Source organism: Lithobates pipiens, unplaced genomic scaffold, assembly GCF_037356315.1.
Source record: "Lithobates pipiens isolate NorthernLeopardFrog02 unplaced genomic scaffold, aLitPip1_a1.2 Scaffold_3, whole genome shotgun sequence".
In the NCBI taxonomy this organism is placed as follows: Eukaryota; Metazoa; Chordata; class Amphibia; order Anura; family Ranidae; genus Lithobates; species Lithobates pipiens.
Window position 1 is genome coordinate 133,744,057 of NW_027507790.1, and position 23,467 is coordinate 133,767,523.

Below are 23,467 nucleotides of genomic sequence, written 5' to 3' on the forward strand. Positions count from 1 at the left end.
TTCATGATCGTCATAGGGTTAGACAAATATGATCCCTGCAGTATAATATAACGACCATGAGGGTCTAAGTGGGATGACCTAACCTGGATAGGACATGAGCGTCTTATTAAAATTGCTACCCCCGCTTTACCAGAGGGGTCTGATGCCACATAAGACAATGGGAAATGTTTAGATGCGAATTTAAAGGAGCCCCCGGCCTGGAAGTGCATCTCTTGGACTAAAATCACATCTGCGCCGGAGGTCCTGAACTCTCTTCTTGATGGAATTCAGGCCCTTCACATTATAGGATACTAGTTTCAAAGCCATGTCGCGTCAGGACAGTCAGGCCAGTGAATATGCAAGTCAAAGGCACAATATGGCTCAAAAGGGGCACGGCGATGGGCCCTAACCTGTCTAACAGCATATTGTGATTAAGACAGACAATACTAATGGTGAGGTTAGTTGCGATATTGAGAAAAATACCTAATAACAGATATAAGCATAAGATTACATGAAAGCTACCGGTAGATAAACTTGATGAAAAACCCAATAGGATTAAAAAGGAAAAATAAAAACAAAAATAAAATAAAATAATAAAAAGAAAAAAATAGGACAAATTTCAGCCCCCCAGAAAAAAAAGACATGTGATGGTCCAAAAAAGAGACCATTGGATATATTGAAGCAAAGCAACCATAAGGCCGGCACGGGCTAGAAAAAACAAAAACGAGCAACAAGAAAAAACCTGAGAGAGTCAAACCACTCAGGGGTCCTTGGCCGCAGCCCAAGGACTTGGTGGGGAGCATGGCAGTCTCCAACACGGAGAGAGGTCTGTGACGTCCCGCCACGACAATTCAGAGAGGTTGCTGCTGTTGTAGGAGCTCCTCAAAACCTCCATGTTAAGGGTAGTTGCCGAGGGAGGAAACCATAGTCATAGTAGATATCAAAACCTTAAAAGACTGAGAACTCAGAGAATGCGGTGCATCCAAGCAAGGCAAAATGCCATTTGTAGAGGCAAAACTCACCCCACAGGGGTGGGGTTGATGTAAAAGTCACGATCCCCTGCGTGGGAGAATAAAGAAGAAAAGCAAACCTGAAGGGGCCCAATCAGGTTATCAGGTGGGAGGTCTGGAACGTTAAGAGCGTTGGGGTGTGGAGTAAGCCCTCGATCCTCTTCCTCTCACTGGGGTCCAGATTCTGGATGGGATAGAGCTGTGTCTTGGGGTAGTTGGAGGCGCTTGGTCAAACTCTGCAGGGAGCGGGGGAAGGCCCAGCTTTTTGAGGAAAGCCTCACCTTCCTGGGGGTCCTGCAGGGTGTGCTGGACCCCCTCCATGGTGACACTCAAGCGGAAGGGAAAGCCCCAATAGTAAGGGACCTTATGCTCCTGAATGTGGGATGTGATGGGTCTCAGAGAGCGGCGTTTGGCCAACGTGATAGGAGAAAGGTCACTGAACAGTTGAATTTTATTGCATGTAGCGTGTAGCCTTTGTCAGGGCCTCCTTGCTTTCATAGAAGTGGAAGCGCACCACTATATCACGAGGCCTAGCCCCTGCTGGGGGTTTAGGAGCCAGGGACCTGTGGGCCCGATCCAGGCGCCAATCTATGTCCACTATTTCAGGTGCCAGGGTGTTGAAGAGGCCTAGAAGGTATGGCCTGATGTTATTGTCAGCTATCTTTTCGGAAACACCAAGGATCCTGAGGTTTTGGTGCCTTTCCCTGTTCTCGAGGTCCTCCTGTTGCAATTGCAATTGAGAGACAGAGTTTTTAAGAGTAGCATTTTCCTCTTCAAGAGCCTGCACATCAAATTTCGTTTCCAGGGTTGCTGTGCGTTCCCCTAGGGCATCTGTTTCCCCCCTGAGTTCTCTGGAGATCCTCCCCATCTCCTGGGCTATATCCCTGGTAACTTGCTGAGCCAGGGCCTGGAGTTTGAGGTCCATCAGCTCTGATGTGAGGGCCTGTGGAGAGGAGGGGGCGGGGGTGGGTGGGGAGGCCCCTGCGAGGAATCCTCCGCCATAAGTGAACTGACGTAATCCTCCGGGTCCCCCTGTGTAATTGAGGCCAGGGATGAGGGCCTAGTTAGGAAGCGGTCCATTGTGGAGGAGGGCCATGGAGGTTGTGGGGCACGATACACCAACCGTTGATCCCCGATTTTACCCATGAAGTGCCTGGGAGGGGCGAGGAGACTTGGAGGCCTACCCCTGGTTCGTTCTGTGCCAGCGTTTGCGTATTAGGGGCCGTGGATCGCGGGACGGGACCGGAGCTCATGGATTATGCGTCCACCATCTTGGAAAGCCGCGCATGCCATCTATCTTTCCTGTTTTATACAGTTCAACTACCTTTTCCCACAGATAGGGGTGAAGCCAGAAAAAACTTTTTTTTGCAAGGAATTTATCAGGCACCATGGTTGTTATGGTGTCAGGATGATTGAAGCACATTATTTCTATTATTACATTGTTATATAAAATAGTTCAACTCACTATAATGCAGAATCAGTGGGAGCCCTGAACGTGCCACTTGACACATCACCTGCCAAAAATTGCAGATTGTCACTTGCTGCGTCACCTGCCACATGTTGCTAATTGTCACTTGCCATGTCACCTGTCACCAGTTGCAGATTGTCACTTGCCACATCACCTGCCAAACATTGAGAATACTTGCCGCGTCACCTGCCACACGTTGCGGATTGTCACTTGCCACTTCACCTGGCATACATTGCGGATTGTCACTTGCCACAAGTTGCGGATTGTCACTTCCTGTGTCCCAGAGTGAAGACAGGCACCAAAGAGATGATGTAATCTCTCTGCTGTCCATGGCTGCCTGCACAGTGAGGGTGGAACTGCAGAGATGCTGGGCAGGCACCGGGCAGTGAGAGATGATGTCATCTCTTTGCTCCTCCACCCGCCGGCCCGCTGATTGTCCAGCTGCCCAATCACCTGCCGACTGGCCCGTCTGCTCACCCCCCGAGCCGCCCGCCTGCTCACCCACGAGCTGTCCAGCGAGCTGCCAGCTCACTCACCCATCCGCCGAGCTGCCCGTTAATGCAGCACTGGATGAAAGGTGCAAGGGTCTGTTAGGAGTCCAGAAACTCATTGATGTTTTATACACACACACTAATTACAAGCAAAGGTGAGGAAGGTTACCTTTAATAGCCATTCAAACCCCTTAGCCCTTGTACACATGGTCGGAGATTCCGTCGGAATGTGTCCGAACGCAGCGTTTTGTCGGATATTCCGACTGTGTGAGGTATGCATCTGACTGTTTCCGTCGGAATATCCGTCGGACAGAATTTTCCAACTTGCCGGGAATATTTTCCGACAAACTGCTCCGATCGGACATACTCCGATCATGTGTAGAGAATTCCGATCGGACAAAGTGCCAGCTTTGTCGGATAATCCGACTGTGTGTGGTCTCCATCGGTCTGTTTCCGTCGGAGTATCTGACGGACCAAGTTTTCCAACTTGTCCGTAAAATTTTCCGACAAAATGCTCTGATCGGACATACTCCGATCATGTGTAGCCTGGTCCGACGGACAAAGTGCCACGTATGCTCAGATCAAATTCTTACATCAAAGCTATTGGCTACTAGCCTGAACGTAATCCCATCGTAACTAAATTACGTCATCACGTTCTAAAAGATCGGATTTTCCAACAACTTTGTCCGCCCATGTGTATGCAACAGTTTCGGACAAGATCCGTCGGGCAAAATCCGACGGATTTGGTTGTCGGAATGTCCGACCACGTGTACAAGGGCTAAGTGTCAACTTGTGTGCATGTTATCAGGCCAAAATCAACAGGGTATGTAAACTTTTGATCAGGGTCATTTGGGTAGTTTCTGTTGGCATTATGATTTATGAAGTAAACACAGTTAACAATAAATGGCTTCAGCCAAACACTAATGAGTGAAAGAAATATTTTTGTGCTTTCATTCATATTCTCTGAAAAATGGCCAAGAAATCATAAATTCTGCCAGGGTATGTAAACTAGTGAGCACAACTGTGTGTGTGTGTGTGTGTGTGTGTGTGTGTGTGTATATGTATTTATGTATGTATGTATGTTTATATATGTATGTATATATACATATATACACACACACACGCTCTTCACTGAATGTGAAATGAACACATAAAATAATAGAGTAAAAAACAGGATATCAGTCTCACTTTGTGTTCACACATGACATTGCCACTTACCTGGATGAGATTAGGCGTGGGGGAAGGGGTGAGCCCAACCACTATCCTTTAGAGGGGGGACAGGGTAGGCAGGTCCCAGGGTTGGAGAGATACAGCGGAGGGATCCACACAGAATATATATTGTATATCAAAGAATTCATGAGTTATTTTTAAATTCTTATGGTATATCATTTGCGTAAATCATATTATCTGTAAGGAAGGAAAAAGAGGAATAAATGAACTTATAAAATGTGGTATTAATGGTGCTCTTTGCAAGTTGATGCATCAGAGCCTATGTATTACTCTGAAAGACATAAAATATGGGAATATTGGTGCACCATAATGGGCCAACTTATTTATGCAGGCTAAGATAAAACCATACAAATGATGGATCATGCTTTTTAGAGTTATTTGGTCTAGCAATAATTATGTGAAATCAAAAATATTTTTTTATTCCCATTAGGACCAGAAGATAAAATGATTACTATGTTTCCTTTTTCTTTTTTTTTTTTTTACTGTCCTTTAATGTTGTACTCACCTAGCTGGATGCTATCTCTTTTGAATGTTGGAAATACACAATTTTGCTTTTAGGATTACATTTGAAATAATGCTTTGTTAGCTTACAGCAGCCCAGAACAACCTCCAATCCCTAACTGTCTTCAGCCAAAATACGTTTCTGTTTGGCTACCCAGTTGTAATTACAATCAGACAGAGAACATTTTTTAGAAACCCTTCATGTAAAATTACATGGACAGAAAACAATAACATCCAATCAATGTTTGATGTGTATAAACGTATTTTAGTGTGGCATGATGCATCCAGTGCCAAACTGGAAAAAGAATTACGAACGTGAAACAAAACTAGGCTACAACAAACACATGTGTTGCTTTGGTTTCACAAGTCAGTTGACTTTTTTTTTTACAAACACAAATAGATTATAATATGATTGATTGTGTTCAGATGTCTCCCAATTACAATATTTTCTTCCATTCGTATGTTGTTTTTTATTAAATTTTTTTAAAATATATATACTTGTGAATAGAACACTTGTACTATGTTGTTACAGTTATTTAATAGTTAGACAAATCATAAAAGATAGCTATGATACACAAATAAAATATAGATTTTCAAGCCAAACTGGGTCACATAAACAACAATTTTTCCAACCCATCCAGCATTATTTAGACAAAACTTGATAAAGAGGTTTCAACAAAGTGAAATTTTCCGGACTTTTGAACGGTATTAGATACACCAGTGTTACCAGTAGCACATGACCATGGAATATAATTGCTCCAAAAAAGGTATTTTACTATCTTAATCTATAGACAGTCGTTAAAAAGTTTCCACCACCAGGAAGCAAGCGCTTCTCCTTATAGAATGTGAGTCGCACTATTCATTGTGCTGTGGGGAAAGCTCGTCAACTTGCCGATTATAGTATTAAGTTGTTTGGCTGATGATGTTATATGGAAAACATTTATTGAATAAACTAAGAGAAAAACGGAATTACACTATTGGAGCCTTTTATTCTGTCCGAAGAAACCAGTGGAGATCTTAGGATAAGCTGTGACATCTTTCTTGATGCTGATGATAATTGCAGTTTATCTATCCATGCCTGATTTATTCATCCCTCTGGTGAGCGTGAACCCCGAAGGGGAGTGTGATACATGGACCTTGGTGTGGGGTATTTAATTGTGTGATATAGCAAGACCACCATCTGAGGTTTCTGGGAGTTTTTCCACACCATCTATCAACTGCGTTTTTCTCCTTATGTGTTGTATACACATGAAAGCTGATCATAGACTTTCTGATAGTAGTGCTGCTATAACAATTATAGGCACCTGAGTCAGTTTTGTGCTAATTTTATTATTGTTAATTTTTATAGAGTTAGGCTTTAATAAAAAAAATGGCAAAAAAGATAAATGATTACTGTTAGCAATAAGCAATAAAACACATGTTGGCAAAATTGACAAATGACATCAAACAGCCTAGTTATGTTTTGTACGTGCTGTCTAAACCATTGATAGAAGAAGAAAAATGTAAGCTTTTTGCTGAACTCCAGTCAAACTGCTCAATACATAAATAATTATATGGGAGCTGTTTTTTTTTGTATTTCTGTTTAGCCAGTCCTACATTTTATACACGTCAGGTTGGGTGACTTGCTTTTTTTTCTACTGCAATTTTACAATACAGCTTTTCTTTATTCAGACTAAGTCCATTTTCTGAAAGTACAGAAAGATACCTGTTGCACCTAATGGAAATCTAGTATCCTTGTAACCTCCTGTGTTCTGAAGTAAAATCTCAGACAATGTTATCAGCCTTCCAACCTATCGTAAAATGAACTATATGACTCCTCTTCTGTAATGCAGATGAGAAGAGGAGGAGATGAGGATTTTTCAAATCAGGAAGGCAGCCTCACAACACTACTCCTCCATAGATACAGTACAGTGCATGAGCTTTGTCATCCTAGTACAGGAAGTTGTGTTTATTTGCAGGATCACCAGGTGAAAATAATGGGAAAAAAGCTTTAAAAGAGGAAAAAAATGCAGTCACCACATCTACGGACTGGAAAGATGCAATATATCACACTATCGGGGTTAGGTAGGTTGTAAGCTTAATAGAGATTATTAGCTTTTATATGTTGCCATGTCACCCTTGCACCTGTTTTGTTTTACCTATTTTATATGCTGTTTGGATCTGTATACAGACTTTTAAAATTCTGCTTTATCTCCTACAACAAGCTGTATGTTTGTGAAAATATTTTTTCTACATATCATCAAACTATCACCAATACAGAGACTTTACCCTATATCTAAAGCCAAACCTTTTTTTTTTTGGCTAGAGGAGAGGTAAGAATCCAGTAAGCAAATTTTTTCCATATTAGTGTCTCACAGAGATTTCCCTACACTTCCTGGCCAGTAGAATGAACAAAAATTGGAGGGAATTATGGTGGTTCACCCTGATGTTTTGGCATATTACAAAGCTACTCACTTTACCAGGCTGGTTGACTGGTTTTGTCATGTGGACGCCAGCTCTGGGTGGTTATGGAACTTGAGAACTTCAGGGGATACGCTTAGAGCTGTCGGTGGATAGCCCCCCTGCTCCCAAAAAATCTTAGTGTCCACCCTACACTTGGGAGTACTGTTAGGGCTGGGCTCAGCCCTTCCTTCTCTGAGCTGGCTGCTCAGCTGTCAGCTAATTGCCAGCTCCTATCTCTCCACAATTACTCAGTTGTTGATGATATCCTGCTCATCAGTCCTGCCTACTTAAGCCGTCCAGTCAAGAGGAGCTCTGCCTTCTCCTTGGTCAACTTTACAGAAACCATCTCCTGCAATCATGTTCAAGACTTTCTTTGCTGACATCCCTTCTGGCTCCAGATCCTGCTTGCTGTTCCACTACATTGATCCCTGACTTCTGGCTTGGCTGACTATCAGTTCCGGTTACTGAACTTTGGCTATGTTTTGACTATGTTTGTTCTTTTTTACTTTTATTATTAAACAAGTGTGTTGTAACTGTACTTCCGTCTCGGCCTGATTTCATGGTCTCTGACAAGTACCCTATTGTTTCACTGTACCGCAGTTACCCTCCCCTTTGGTGCCTACTTTGGGCAACCCTGAGTTTGCTGCGGGGCTTCATAATCCTCAGTTCCAACGCTTCCTGTCCAGTAGCCATCTACATCTGATGGACTTTTCGGGGCCTGTTGATACTCTTTCTTCATTTGGTTTGAGGATGGCCTCCAGCTCTGTCATTTTCTTTGGACGCTTACTAGGTTCCCCTGGGATTGCCCACCCACTTATGAAGTTGGAGAGTTTGCGCCATTGGAAGGAGCCAACCCATCACTGCCTTTCTACCCTGTATGCTGCCTTAATCTGTCCAGTGTTGGTTTTGGACCCACCCTTCTTTCTAAAATGGGAATCAAGTCTGGATGTCCAGTTCACGTAAAACAAAGAGAGAAGATTCCTAATTTCACACAGAGATCTTCCACAGCGACTGTTTCTTAGGAGATGGGGTATGCAATTCTTAGTTGATGATATAGTGTCCCCACCACCCTTCATCGGATATTCCCTCGGGTCCCAAGCTCATGCTGGAGGTGTGGAGGGGAAGGAGGCATGATGATCCACATTTTCTGGGAATGACTTAAAATCAAGCCTTTTTGGCAGGAAGTGACTAGTACAATTACATAGCTTAAAGAGTTTGATGTGTCCAGAAACCCTGCTGCATGCCTGTTGAACCTGATGGTGAGGCCTATCAAGAATCACAAGGCTCCCTTACCATTCAGTTTTTGAAAGCAGCTAAGGATTGCATACTATTGCACTGGTGGGATGCTACACTGCCCTCTAAGTCTCTTTGGTTTTCCAAAGTTAATGAACGTAGGGACATGGAGAAACTTACAGCTACCCTGTGATATATAGAAGAAGCCTTTTGGGAGACCTGGAGACCTTGGAAACATTTTGTATGCACTGAAGCCTATCTCAACGAGTTCTCTCCAATTGAGTGACTGGCCTTGGCACAAAAATGCCCACCCTTGTTTTTTTTTCCCTTTCTCTTGACTCTCTGCCTACTCCTTACCTACTGCCTACTCCTTACCCCCCCCCCCCTTACATTTCCCCCCCTTTCTTACCCTCTGCTCTTCCCCTTCTCCCTTCTCCTCATTCCATTCTTCCTTCTTTTGTTGCCCCATTTACTCCCCCCTTCCCCCTCCCCTCTTAGTGCACCTTTTGTCCCTTTTGTCCCTGATGTGTGATCTTTAGTCCACTCTTAAGTCCAGTTGGTAACATGAGGTGTTTGCTTTCTTCCTGCAGTTGTAACCCTAGATCTAGTTACTTCTACCTTATGGAATGCACCCTTTGACTGAGTTCAATTAAGAGTCTGTCATTCTGAACTGTAATACTTGTTTATGTTGGCATTAACCTCTTTTCCACATGACCTTTATGGCAGCTTTGTACTAGTATACCTGCTTTATCTACAGATGACGTTTACTAATAATACATTTTTGTTCTCCCTATCAATGTACACCTTGTGATGTCACATTGTAACTTTGCTTATCTTGTACTCACTGCCAAATGTTCGGTATATCATTTGACTGCCTAACATAGGAACTACAAAAAAAGAAAAAAAAGGGGGGGGGGGATCTTAGACAGTTGTAACGTTAACAAGTGTCACCATTGGAAGATCTGGTGGCAACTTTTGGATTTAATCACACTTTTATTCCTGGTGACAATTCTTAATGGGGGAATAGGCAACAATAAAAAGCCAACAGTGGTTCTATCCCCCTTAACACTATCCAAATAATAAAAAATAGCCTTATGTTTTACTTTGACTTTCTAAAACACTTTTACTTTCTGTTCAGTCTTCAGCAAAATTAATTTAGCAAAAGTTTTACTTGCCCTGGAAAGTACATTTGTGCAAATACATTTATCCTATTATCATTTTTCTCACAATGAAAACATTGCTGCTGAAGCCCTTCTAAATCAGAAATGATCCAGTATGAATAAAATATTACTGCAGAGAAGAAAAGAGTTGGATTGATGATCTTCATTTTATGGTCTATGCAGAAAAAAATAACACGCTTCAACATACCAGCACCCAACCAATGCAAAGCTCTAATTCCTGGCCAGACTCATCTCCCAATTTTTTAAACTTTGCAAAACATCAGTTTTTAAAAACAGATGCTACAAACTTTAAAACAGATGGATATGATAAACAAACTAAAATTCACACCGTTGGCTCTACTGTCATATTTATTTTTCAAAATGAAGTTGAAACTATGTCAGTCTTCCAACATAAACTTTATTCACACCTCAGCATTTTGTAGCTTGAAGCTCAAAGCTCCAAAATGCTGGAGGAGAAAAAAAATCAATTCTCATAGCTCCCATAGAAATTATTGAAAATGTGCCATTTGCACGATTTTGTGCGCATTCACACGTTTTGCTGCACATTTTTGTAGTTTTCTGCTCAAATAAAAAAATGTAGAAAATAAAATAGTAATAATATATGAATCAATACATGTAAAATAAATACACAAATAACTAAAATTCATCATAAATACAGTGACTTGCAAAAGTATTCACCCCCTTGGCATTTTTTGTGTTTTGTTTCCTCATTTATTGTAAAGCAAACAACAAATAGGACAAAATAACAGAAAAAGTCAATGTGCATAACTTCCCCCCCCCCCCCCCTAAAGCTTAATACTTTGTAGAGCCACCTTTTGCGGCTATCACAGTTCCAAGTCGCTTTGGAAACGTCTATATGAGCTTGCCACATCTTACCACTTTGATCATTCCTCCTTGCAAAACTGCTCCAGTTCCTTAATGTTGGATGGTTTGCGCTTGTGAACAGCAATCTTTAAGACTGACCACAGAGTTTCTATTGGATTGAGGGCTGGACTTTGACTAGACTATTCCAACACATTTACATGTTTCCCCTTAAACCACTCAAGTGTTGCTTTAGCAGTGTGTTTGGGGTCATTGTTCTGCTGGAAAGTGAACCTCCATCCTAGCCTCAAAACACACACAGAGTGGTACAGGTTTTTCTCAAGAATATCCCTGTATTTAGCACCATCCATCTTTCCCTCAACCCTGACCAGTTTCTCAGTCCTGACTGCTGAAAAACATCCCCACAGCATGATGCTGCCACCGCCATGTTTCACTGTGGGGATGGTGTTCTTTGGGTGATGTGTTGAGTTTTCGCAAGACATAGCTTTTTCTTTGATGGCCAAAATGTTTTAGTCTCATCAGACCAGAGCACCTTCCTTCATACATTTTGGGAGTCTCCCACATGCCTTTTCGCAAACTTGAAACGTGCCATTTTGTTTTTTGCTGAAAGTAATGGCTTTCTTCTGGCCACTCTGCCATAAAGCCGAAATCTATGGAGCATACAGCTTTTTGTCGTCCTATGTACAGATACTCCAGTCTCTGCTGTGGAACTCTGCAGCTCCTCCAGGGTTACCTTAGGTCTCTGTGCTGCCTCTGATTAATGTCCTCCTTGCCCGGTCCGTGAGTTTTGGTGTAATGCCGTCTCTTGGCAGGTTTGCTGTTGTGCCATGTTCTTTCCATTTGGTTATGATAGATTTGATGGTGCTCCTAGGGATTATTAAAGATTTGGATATTTTTTTATAACCTAACCCTGACTTGTACTTCTCAACAACATTGTCCCTTACTTGTTTGGAGAGTTCCTTGGTCTTCATGGCATTGTTTGGTTAGTGGTGCCTCTTGCTTTGGTGTTGCAGCCTCTGGGGGTTTTAAAAAAGGTGTGTATATGTAATGGCAGATCATGTGACACTTAGATTGCAAACAGGTGGACACAATTTCACACACAAATTCACTAACTTCTGAAGGTAATTGTTTGCACCAGAGCATTTTATGGGCTTCATAACAAAGGGGGAGAATACACACGCACATGCCAATTATAAGTTTTTTATTTCTGAAAAATAGTTTGATGTTTATATTTTTCTAATTTTACTTCTCCAACTTAGACTATTGTGTTCTGATCCATCACATATAATTCAGATTGAAAAAACATTGAACTAAAGACTGTAATATAACAAAATAGGTAAAAAGCCAAGGGGGGTGAATACTTTTGCAAGGCACTGTAAATAAAATAAATAATAATTTGCAATAATACACTAATAAATAAATACTAATTAATAATGAACCCCTAACCTTAATAATAAATAAAGTATTATTATTATTATTATTATTATTATTAATAATAATAATAATAATAATAATAATAATAATAATAATAATAATAATCATACAATAATAATAAACACTCAAACCTAAACAAAAACAAATTATGAATAATAATAACAATTATTATTATTATTTATTTATTTTTTGTTAGGGTTAGGGTGTTTAGTTAATTATTATCATTATTTTCTTTTTCTTAAGGGCTAGGGGTTAAGGTTAGGGGTTAATAATTTATTTATTATTGCTTAGTATTTATTTATTACTTTTTTTATTTTTTGTGTTTTTATTTTACATGTATTTATTAATTAATGTTATTTTTGTTTTTCCAAAACATTTATTATTATTATTATTATTAATATTATTATTATTATTATTATTATTAGTAGTAGTAGTAGTAGTAGCAGTTAGTGATGGATGAACTTCCGACGGGACGTTTTCGCGAACGCGGACCGCGAACGCGGCCGATAGTTCGCGAACCGGAACGTTCACGGCGGGCCCCATTGACTTCAATGGGAGGCGAACTTCGCAAACCTACAGGTCAAATTTGCAGCCACAAAATAATTAATAGCTGTGCAAACATAGTCCCACCACATGGCCAATGACATAACACATGTATGAGGTGAATCTGGGATGGACAACTACAAGCATTCTTTTTTATATGGGAAATTGTTGTGACAATTCAGGACTGTGGAGCGCATGAAGGCAATGGAGGAGAGGGAAGGTCAGGGACCAGGGTAGGCAAAGAAGAGGGTGCAGGAGATGATCACCAGCAGCGTGACATACAGCAATGACACCTGCACCATGATAGAGTCATCTGACAGCAGCACCGTGATAGAGAGCACTGACATCAGCAGCGTGACATACAGCAATGACACCTGCACCGTGATAGAGTGATCTGACAACAGCACCGTGATAGAGAGCACGGACATCAGCAGCGTGACATAAAGCACTCACACCAGCACCGTGATATACAGCACTGACAGCAGCACCATGATAGAGAGCACTGACATCAGCAGCGTGACATAAAGCACTCACACCAACACTGTGATATACAGCACTGACAGCAGCACCGTGATAGAGAGCACTGACATCAGCAGCGTGACATAAAGCACTCACACCAGCACCGTGATATACAGCACTGACAGCAGCACCGTGATAGAGAGCACTGACATCAGCAGCGTGACATAAAGCACTCACACCAGCACCGTGATATACAGCACCGACAGCAGCACCGTGATAGAGAGCACTGACATCAGCAGCGTGACATAAAGCACTCACACCAGCACCGTGATATACAGCACTGACAGCAGCACCGTGATAGAGAGCACTGACATCAGCAGCGTGACATAAAGCACTCACACCAGCACCGTGATATACAGCACCGACAGCAGCACCGTGATAGAGAGCACTGACATCAGCAGCGTGACATAAAGCACTCACACCAGCACCGTGATATACAGCACCGACAGCAGCACCGTGATAGAGAGCACTGACATCAGCAGCGTGACATAAAGCACTCACACCAGCACCGTGATATACAGCACTGACAGCAGCACCGTGATAGAGAGCACTGACATCAGCAGCGTGACATAAAGCACTCACACCAGCACCGTGATATACAGCACTGACAGCAGCACCGTGATAGAGAGCACTGACATCAGCAGCGTGAAATAAAGCACTGACACCAGCACCGTGATATACAGCACTGACAGCAGCACCGTGATAGAGAGCACTGACATCAGCAGCATGACATAAAGCACTCACACCAGCACCGTGATATACAGCACTGACAGCAGCACTGTGATAGAGAGCACTGACATCAGCAGCGTGACATACAGCAATGACACCTGCACCGTGATTGAGTGATCTGACAACAGCACCGTGATAGAGAGCACTGACATCAGCAGCGTGACATAAAGTACTAACACCAGCACCGTGATATACAGCACTGACAGCAGCACCGTGAAAGAGAGCACTGACATCAGCAGCGTGACATACAGCAATGACACCTGCACTGTGATAGAGTGATCTGACACCAACACCATGATAGAGAGCACTGACATCAGCAGCGTGACATAAAGCACTAACACCAGCACCATGATATACAGCACTGACAGCAGCACCATGATAGAGAGCACTGACATCAGCAGCGTGACATACAGCAATGACACCTGCGCCATGATAGAGTGATCTGACACCAGCACCGTGATGAGAGCACTGACATCAGCAGCGTGACATAAAGCACTCACACCAGCACCGTGATATACAGCACTGACAGCAGCACCGTGACAGAGAGCACTGACATCAGCACCGTGATATACAGCACTGACACCTGCACCGTAAGCAGCCCCAGGAGGAAGTCAGCATAGCACAGGGATGGTGGGAGCCCCTCATAATGAGCATAGCACAGGGGTGGTGGGAGCCCCTCATAATAAGCAGCCCCAGGAGGATGTCAGCATAGCACAGGGATGGTGAGAGCCCCTCATAATAAGCAGCCCCAGGAGGATGTCAGCATAGCACAGGGATGGTGGGAGCCCCTCATAATAAGCAGCCCCAGGAGTAAGTCAGCACAGCACAGGGATGGTGGGAGCCCCTCATAATGAGCATAGCACAGGGATGGTGGGAGCACCTCAAAATATGCACAGCAGAGGTACAGCCCCAGGAGGAAGTCAGCACAGCACAGGGATGGTGGGAGCCCCTCATAATATGCACAGCAGAGGTACAACCCCAGGAGGATGTCAGCACAGCACAGGGATGGTGGGAGCCCCTCATAATAAGCAGCCCCAGTAGAAATATGACACCGCTCAACCTCTTCAAAGAGGAGGGTACGGGCATATAGTACGGTGTGCTTTTTTTGGACAAGGAAGTGAGCCAAATGAAGAAAGGAGGTCTCTGTGCTCGATTAAAAAAATTGTTTATAGACATATACATGGTCTACTGGTCACATGTGTTGAATTCCTCCGAGATCCATGCCTCATTCATTTTTAGAAATGTGAGGTAGTTAACACTGGCGTGAGATAGGCGAGTACGCTTATCGGTCACAATCCCCCCTGCTGTGCTGAACGTCCTTTCGGACAGGACATTGGATGAGGGGCAAGCCAACAGTTCGATTGTAAATTGGGCAAGCTCTGGCCAGAGGTCAAGCTTGCCCACCCAGTAGTCCAGGGGTTCATCACTCCTCAGAGCGTCCACATCGGCCGTTAACCCGATGTAGTCGGACACCTGACGGTCTAGGCGTTCCCTGATGCTGGATCCAGATGACACCTGTCGATGGGTCGGCTGAAAGAATGACCTCATATCCGAAGTCACCAACACATCTTCAAACCGGCCTCTTCTTGCAGGCGCTGTTGGATTGGTACCCGCAATTCCTTCTCTGGGAGTGGGAATTGCTCCTCTGCCAGCGCACGCAAAAGCAGAATGCAGCATTTCTCGAAGCAAGGCCTGGAAGTGCTGCATTCTGACAGCCCTCTGTGACGGCGGTAACATTTCCGCCATTTTGTGTTTGTATCGGGGGTCTAAGTACGTTGCCACCCAGTACTGGTCCTTGACCCTTATGCTTTTTATACGGGGGTCCCTATTAAAACACTGGAGCATGAAGGCCCCCATTTGCACTAAAGTGGAAGCGGTGTGGTGGCCTGGCTCCTGCTCATCATCCAGGATAATGTTGTCCTCTTCATTCTCCTCTCCCCATCCACGCACAACAGGGATCCCCGAAAGGTTTAAAGCATGCTCTTCTTGCTCCTCCTCATCCGCCCCGGCACCATCCTCCTCTGACTCCTCTTTAGACTCCTGTTGTTGACTTATCTCAGATAGAGTAGCCCCCCCTGGGAATTCATCCAGCATTGCGACTTCCTCATCTTCCCGCTCTTGCTCCTCCACAGCTTGATCAAAGACACGACGCAATGCACGCTCAATAAAGAAGGCATAAGGTACCATCTCACTGATGGCGCCATGGCTGCGACTGACCAGTTTGGTGATCTCCTCAAATGGGCGCAGAAGTCTGCATGCGTCGCGCATGAGCAGCCACTGGCACGGTGAAAAAAAACCCAGCTCCCCAGAACCGGTTCTGCCGCAGAGTTCATACAGGTAGACGTTAACTGCACGTTTCTGCTGGAGCAGCCTATCAAGCATATAGAAGGTTGAGTTCCATTGCGTCAGGCAATCGCAAATAAGACGTCTGACCGGCAGATTGTGTCGCCGCTGAATGTCAGCAAGGCGAGCCATGGCCGTGTAAGATCTTCTGAAATGGGCCGAGATTTTCCTTGCCTGCCGCAAGATGTCCTGGACCCCAGAATATTTGACAAGGAATCGCTGCATGACCAAGTTTAAGACGTGTGCCATGCATGGCACCTGCGTGATTTTGCCCTGTTTCAATGCGCTAAGCAGATTGGCACCGTTGTCACACACCACTTTACCAACTGTCAAATTGAGCGGTGTTAGCCACTGATCTGCCTGTGAACGCAAAGCTGAAAGGAGTGCCGGGCCAGTGTGGCTCTTGGCTTCCAGGCACAACAGACGCAGCACGGCATGGCAATGTCTTACCTGGCATGTCGAATAGGTTCTGGGGAGCTTGGGCGGCGCAGCGGAAGAGACGCTAGCAGTGGAAAAGGAGGAGTCAGCCGAGGAGGAGAGGGAGGAGGATGGAGTAGGAGGAGGAGGAGAAGAAGAGTCAGGCCTGCATGCAATCCGTGGCGGTAAAACCAAATCTACACGGGTGCCACGGGTTACATGCTTGACGGCCGTCAGAAGGTTCACCCAGTGGGCAGTAAAAGCGATATACCTTCCCTGCCCGTGTTTGCTAGACCACGTGTCTGTGGTCAGATGTATCTTGGCACCGACACTGTGTGCCAGAGATACATTCACTTGCCGCTGAACATGGCCATATAGCTCTGGGATGCCCTTCTCTGAGAAATACTTCCTTCCTGGGACCTTCCATTGTGGTGTTCCAATGGCCACAAATTTGCAAAAGGCCTCTGAGTCCACCAGTTTATATGGCAGTAGTTGGCGGGCTATGAGTTCTGACAAGCCAGCCGTCAACCGTTGGGCAAGAGGGTTATCCGGCGTCATCATTTTTTTACGCTCGAACATTAGGCCCACGGAAGCCTGCCTGTTTGCAGAAAAACGTGAGCTTGGCGTGATGGAAGGTGGAGTGGAGGACAATTGTGAGGAGAGAGGAGAAGGAGAAGTAGAAGACAAGGCTGGACGGTGAGAGCCTGGAGTGTGGCTTTGTGTGTTCCATTGCTCCCACTCGGCTCGGTGATGGCTGCTCATGTGCCTTCTTAAGGCGGTCGTCCCTAGGTGAGTGTTGGGCTTACCGCGACTAATGCGTTGACTGCAAAGATTGCAGATGGCAACGCTATTGTCAGCAGCGGACACGTTAAAAAAAGCCCACACTGCGGAGCCATGTGGCGGTGTCCTGGGAGCGCCAGATGTGACCGTACATGGTCGATGACTCGCTCCTGATACATTTGCAGTCTGCTTTGTCCCTCCTGTGCAATGTTAGTTATTCCTGCTTCTCCTCCCTATCTGCTGGTCCATATCTCCCTCTGAACTCCCCTCCTCTTCCTCTCTTGTGGGCACCCACGTGACATCACTAGACACGTCATCATCAACGTCACCTTTCCCACCGCTATAAGTAGAGATCTCAGAGTAGGCAGCAACACCGGGGACCAACCTCCTCCTTGGGCTGATCTGGGTACTGTCGTCAGACTGCTGAGTAGCGGTTGTTGCTGCCTCCTCTTCCTGATCCAATACCAAGAGTGGCTGCACATCAGAAATGTCTTGATATGGATCGGAAAATAATTCCTGTGACTCAAGCGGAAGGTATGTGGTGGTGGTGGTGGTGGTGGTGTTGTTGGTGGTAGTGTCTTTGGGGGTGCACATAGCAGAGAGTGAAGAAGAGGGTGCAGATCAAGAGGATGAGGAGGGTGCAGAAGAGTAAGGCGTAGCGAGCCACTCAACCAAGTCTGGTGCGTCCTTTAAAGTAATTGAACGCACCTTCTGCAACTTCCCACTTTGGCTCAAGCCTGTTGCTCCTGCCCTACCCCTACCACCCCTGTGGAGGGGCCTGCCTCTTCCTCTGCCTGTCATTTTTTAAATGACCCTCTGACAAAACTCTCAGTCCCTATACCGATGAAGGACTGCTGCAGTATAGGGCAGCGGTCAGCGCTAGTGCACCTCAACCCTATGTATTGTGGACCGATACCAGTCCTTATAGAATGGCAGAATGTACCTCACTCAACCCTATGTACTGTAGTACCATATACCTTACCAGTCCTTATAAGGACCTTTGTGGACCAAGTAGGTTGTGTGTGAGTGATTAGCAGACTGTACGTCAGTCCCTATACCGATAAAGGACTGCTGCAGTATAGGGCAGCGGTCAGCAGTAGTGCACCTCAATCCTATTTATTGTGGACCGATACCAGTCCTTATAGAATGGCAGACTGTACCTCACTCAACCCTATGTACTGTAGTACCCTATACCTTACCAGTCCTTATAAGGACTTTTGTGGACCAAGTAGGTTGTGTGTGAGTGATTAGCAGACTGTATGTCAGTCCCTATACCGATGAAGGACTGCTGCAGTATAGGGCAGCGGTCAGCAGTCAGCAGTAGTGCACCTCAACCCTATGTATTGTGGACCTATACCAGTCCTTATAGAGTAGCAGACTGTACCTCACTCAACCCTATGTACTGTAGCACCCTATACCTTACCAGTCCTTATAAGGACTTTTGTGGACCAAGTAGGTTGTGTGTGAGTGATTAGCAGACTGTACGTCAGTCCCTATACCGATGAAGGACTGCTGCAGTATAGGGCAGCGGTCAGCAGTAGTGCACCTCAACCCTATGTACTGTGGACCTATACCAGTCCTTATAGAATGGCAGACTGTACCTCGCTCAACCCTATGTACTGTAGCACCCTAGACAGACCAAGTTACCAGTCCTTATAAGGAGCTTTGTGGAACAAGTGGGTTGTGAATGATTAGCAGACTGCAGCAGAAGGGCAGCAGTCAAGTATGATATTCTTTCTATATTTGGAAGAAAGAATATTATACGCGTACAAGCCTATTACCATACCACTGATACCAGTCCTGAAAAGAACCTTTGTGGAACTAATAGTAACAGCTACTGATTAAACTGACCCTCACTGCCTCACACACTGCTTCCTGCCTGTCCCTATATAAACTGACAAAACAGAGGCTACTGGAACAATAATTGAAATGGCACTTTTGTGGACCTGATAGTAACAGCTAATGACTAAACTGGCTGTCCCTGCAGCACACACCATCCTGTCCCTTTCTCTAAACTGACAAAAGACACTCAGGCTGTTGCAACAATCACTAGCACAGCACTGCCTATCCTGAAGTACACCTAACACCTATACCAGTCCTGAAAAGAACTTTTGTGTACCAAATAGCTAGCGATTTGGGTCACTGTAATCTCTCCCTGCTCCACACAGCAACCTCTCCCTATAGTGACAGAAGAAAGAATGTAAAATGGCCGCCGGATCGGGTGTATTTATAAGTTAGGGGGAATGTCCAAGTGTCCATGTGCTGTAATGTCTCAATTGGCTGTCCTGTACCCCATGATAGATGTGTCATCATAGGTCAAAGTTCTTTTACACAGTAAACACGGAAGTCCACCGGGCGAACGGCGCCAATAGTCCGCCGAACAGGCGGACCACGAACAGCCGAAATTCGCCGCGAAACGACCACCGGGCGAACCGTTCGGCCATCACTAGTAGCAGTAGTATTAACACCATAACCCTAAAAAAAAAGTTAATAATAATAAATAACCCTAACCTCCAAGCCTAACCTAACCTTAACTCTAACCACTTATCCTAACGGAAAAAAAAATGAATAAGAAAAATAAAAAAAGAAATAAAAGCTAATGAGAAAGCTAAAAAATCTGAAATACCTAGCAACAAATGCTGCAAGAGATACTAGTTTTCTCTATTGGCTCTATATGCTGGGAAAAATGCTCAAAGATGCTATGCTCTGGTGTGAATGCAGCCTTATATAATAATTAGTGGACATAACTCAACCATTATTACGATATTTGATTATCAACGTAAGTGCCACACAGATCATACCGTTCCCTTGCAAAGCACTGCATTGACAAACCGCACGAACAACAGGCAGAATGTAAAAATGTAAATGTTAAAATGTAAATGTTAAAATGTAGGCTTTCCTGGGTGTCTTAATTAGTAGCTTTCTTATACAAAAGATGCTGTGCTTGTTTGAAGTTAAAAACAATCTAGTAAATGTTGCTTACTTTTAGCATATCAGACACATTCAGCAAGTTATTCATGCTGTAGAAATACATGAAAAACCACAACTAAAGGAGCCAAACTGTTAAAATCACAACATCTTAAAAGCTGGAAGATATTTATCTTTTCTAACATCTCTGTTTTTTCTTATTGTCAATAGCTTCCAAGGCCAGTACATTGCTCATGCTGCATTTTTCCTAACTGGATGACATTTACTTTGCTAAAGCAATGCATATAATAAATAATTGCCATTTGTTTCATATATTACTGTTTAATTTTGTCCCTGCTTACCTATCTTACCTCCCCCATGTCTGCCCTCTTTCTGCTTTTAACCCTTTATTCCATCCGCGTGGTCCCTCCACACTCCAAATTCTGTCTCTTGTTTGCGCTATTTTATCTTTCTCAATTTACATAGAATAATGAAGGAGAACATGTTGTACGTCATGATCTATGCCAAATATCTTTGAATTTTTTTCAGTGCCCAGACACCAGATTTTTGTATTTCAATGTTTATGAGTAATTGTTGTTGTGGACAGAGAAGTCTGCTGTATTTATCTGCTGCACCCCTTTTCCTTTTTTCTCTTTTGTAACTTTGTCTTTGCATGTTTCTATTAAAAACATATTATGTAAAATATTGTTTTCACCTTTTTCTTTAGATTTTTTTGCAGTACAGCTGATCTACATTATTCTCTTTAGCCACATCCTGTCTACATGCACTTATTCCAGCACTGGCCTTGCATCATTTTTAGGGCTGTTTTATAATTTTTTTTAGTTAGTGAGAGTGAGACGAGGTGCTGAGTGTGGTACACCCTGTACCACACTCAGCACCTCGTCTCACTCTCACTAACTAAAAAAAATTATAAAACAGCCCTAAAAATGATTTTTGTCCAACGAACTTGTGTACACACGCTCGAAAAATCCAACAACAGACATTTGCTCCCGGAAAATTTTAAAACCTGCTATCCAACATTTGTCTGCGGAAAAGCTGACAACAATTGTCCGATGAAGCATACACACGGTCAGATTTTCCGCCAACAGCCTGTCATCACACATTTCCCATTGGAAAATCCGATCGTGTGTACGCGGCTTTATGTTGCGTACACACGACCGGAATTTTGGTCGGAAAAAGCTCTGATGGTTCTCCCGACAGAATTCCGACGGGATTTCGCTCAAGCTGTCTTGCATACACACGGTCACACCAAATTCCGACCGTCAAGAATGCGGTGACTTACAACATGTACGACGGGACTAGAAAAAGGAAGTTCAATAGCCAGTAGCTAATAGCTTCTGTCTCGTAGTTGAATCTGAGCATGCGTGAGTTTTTGCGCGTCTGAATTGCATACACACGATAGAACGCTTTTCCGTCGGGAAAATTGAGAATACACTCTCAAATTTTTGCTGGCAGGAATTCGGCCAGCTAAATTCCGATGGAGCCTACACGCGCTCGCATTTTCCGATGAAAAGCTCTCATGGGTCTTTTGCTGGCCGAAATTCTGATCATGTGTACGCGGCATTAGAGTGAATAGGAATTTGCTCGTTTTGAGTAAAGAGATCTTTGACACATGCGATGATGAATAATGATCTTGTCAATGCAATGGATTCCAAAAATGCTTTATTATAAATGATGTGAAAAGAATACTCAATTGTGACATGTTCCAGTCTGAGAAAGGGAGATAGCAATATAGCCTGAAACTGTAACTATGTAATGGAATGTTTTTGTATGTTTTCTCTACAGGGTCCTTTGCCAGCACTACAAAATCATTTTTTTAGTGGCATTTGCAGGACCTGTGCCAGAAGGAGGAGGGAAGGTAAGCGGTACAAGAAATCAAAAGTACCGTGGCATAGCCACCAGACTGAGGAAATGGCAGAGATAACAACTACAAATGTGGTACATTTTTTGTGACTGCACATTGTAACAAAAATGTAAGCATAGGATAGTTTTGCCTAAACAAGATGTGATGTGATCTGTAGAAGTAGTGTGATTGTAGATGTAGTGTAATTCTGGGTTATTAAAAATATAGTATTCAATATCAGTCATGCACATATGTTCTTTCATTAGCATTTGAAAAGGACAGAGCTAGTTTCTAGGATCGAAATGACACCTAGATGCCAATAAAAGTTCCCATTAGAGTAAACATAGATTGCCAGTGCCACCTTCCATGAAGCCAGTTCGAAATTGGGGAGTTCCCATATAATCAAGTATGCTTTTACTAACGGATAGATTTCGGTAACGTTTATTTCTGTTTTTTATCCCCTTTTATTTTCATAGCAAATTGCCAATTTGTGTGTCTTTCTGTATTTTTTGTATCTTTTTTGGTAAATCCTTTTTCTTTGTATATCTCTTATGTACTGCCACTTTCGGGATACTAAATGATAAAATTAATAAATGACTTCTGTGTACTAAGCTAGGACTCATATCTCTGGAGAGGTTGTTGTGTTTTAGTGCCTAAGTACTCGGTCTAAGTTACATGCCAATTGGTATGCAATTGCACTGAGTGTTGGCAGATTGTACGCCAGCATCCCCTGGGACTGTGACATCATAAGGGGCAGGGTCACCATGTGGCATCACCCGTGACCCCGCCCCCTATGCCTATATAAGTCGCCGCATAACATGTCCTCGGTATTACAGCCAGAGAGAGCATTGTGTCAACATCGGAAGAAGAGAAGAAAGAAGAAGATAGCGACGGTGGCAATGAATGAGAAGACCGGGCCAACGCTAGTAAAAGAGCTGGAGTCTTTTAACAGGAATGCAGGAGAGCGTCTCTGTGAAGTCTTTTAACAGGAATGCAGGAAAGCATCTCTGTGATGTTGACTAAAGCGAAGGCAGAGATCCTCTGGGCTGGGCGGCTTAAGTAGTCAGGACTGACGAGCAGGATATCATCAACAGCTGAGTACCTGTGGAGAGATAGGAACTGCCAATTAGCTGACAGCTGAGCGGCCAGCTCAGAAAAGGAAGGGCTGAGCCCGGCCCTGACAGTACTCCCAAGTGTAGGGTGGACACTAAGATTTTGTGGGAGCAGGGGGGCTATCCACGGACAGCTCTAAGCGTATCCCCTGAAGTTCTCAAGTTCCACAGCCACCCAGAGCTGGCGTCCACGTGACAAAACCAGTCAACCAGCCTGGTAAAGTGAGTAGCTTTGTAATATGTCAAAACATCAGGGTGAACCACCATAATTCCCTCCAATTTTTGTTAATTCTACTGGCCAGGAGGTGTAGGGAAATCTCCGTGAGACACTAATAAGGAAAAAATAAACTTACTGGATTCTTACCTCTCCTCTAGCCAAAGAAAAAAGGTTTGGCTTTAGATATAGGATAAAGTCTCTGTATTGGTGATAGTTTATGGATATGTAGAAAAAATATTTTCACA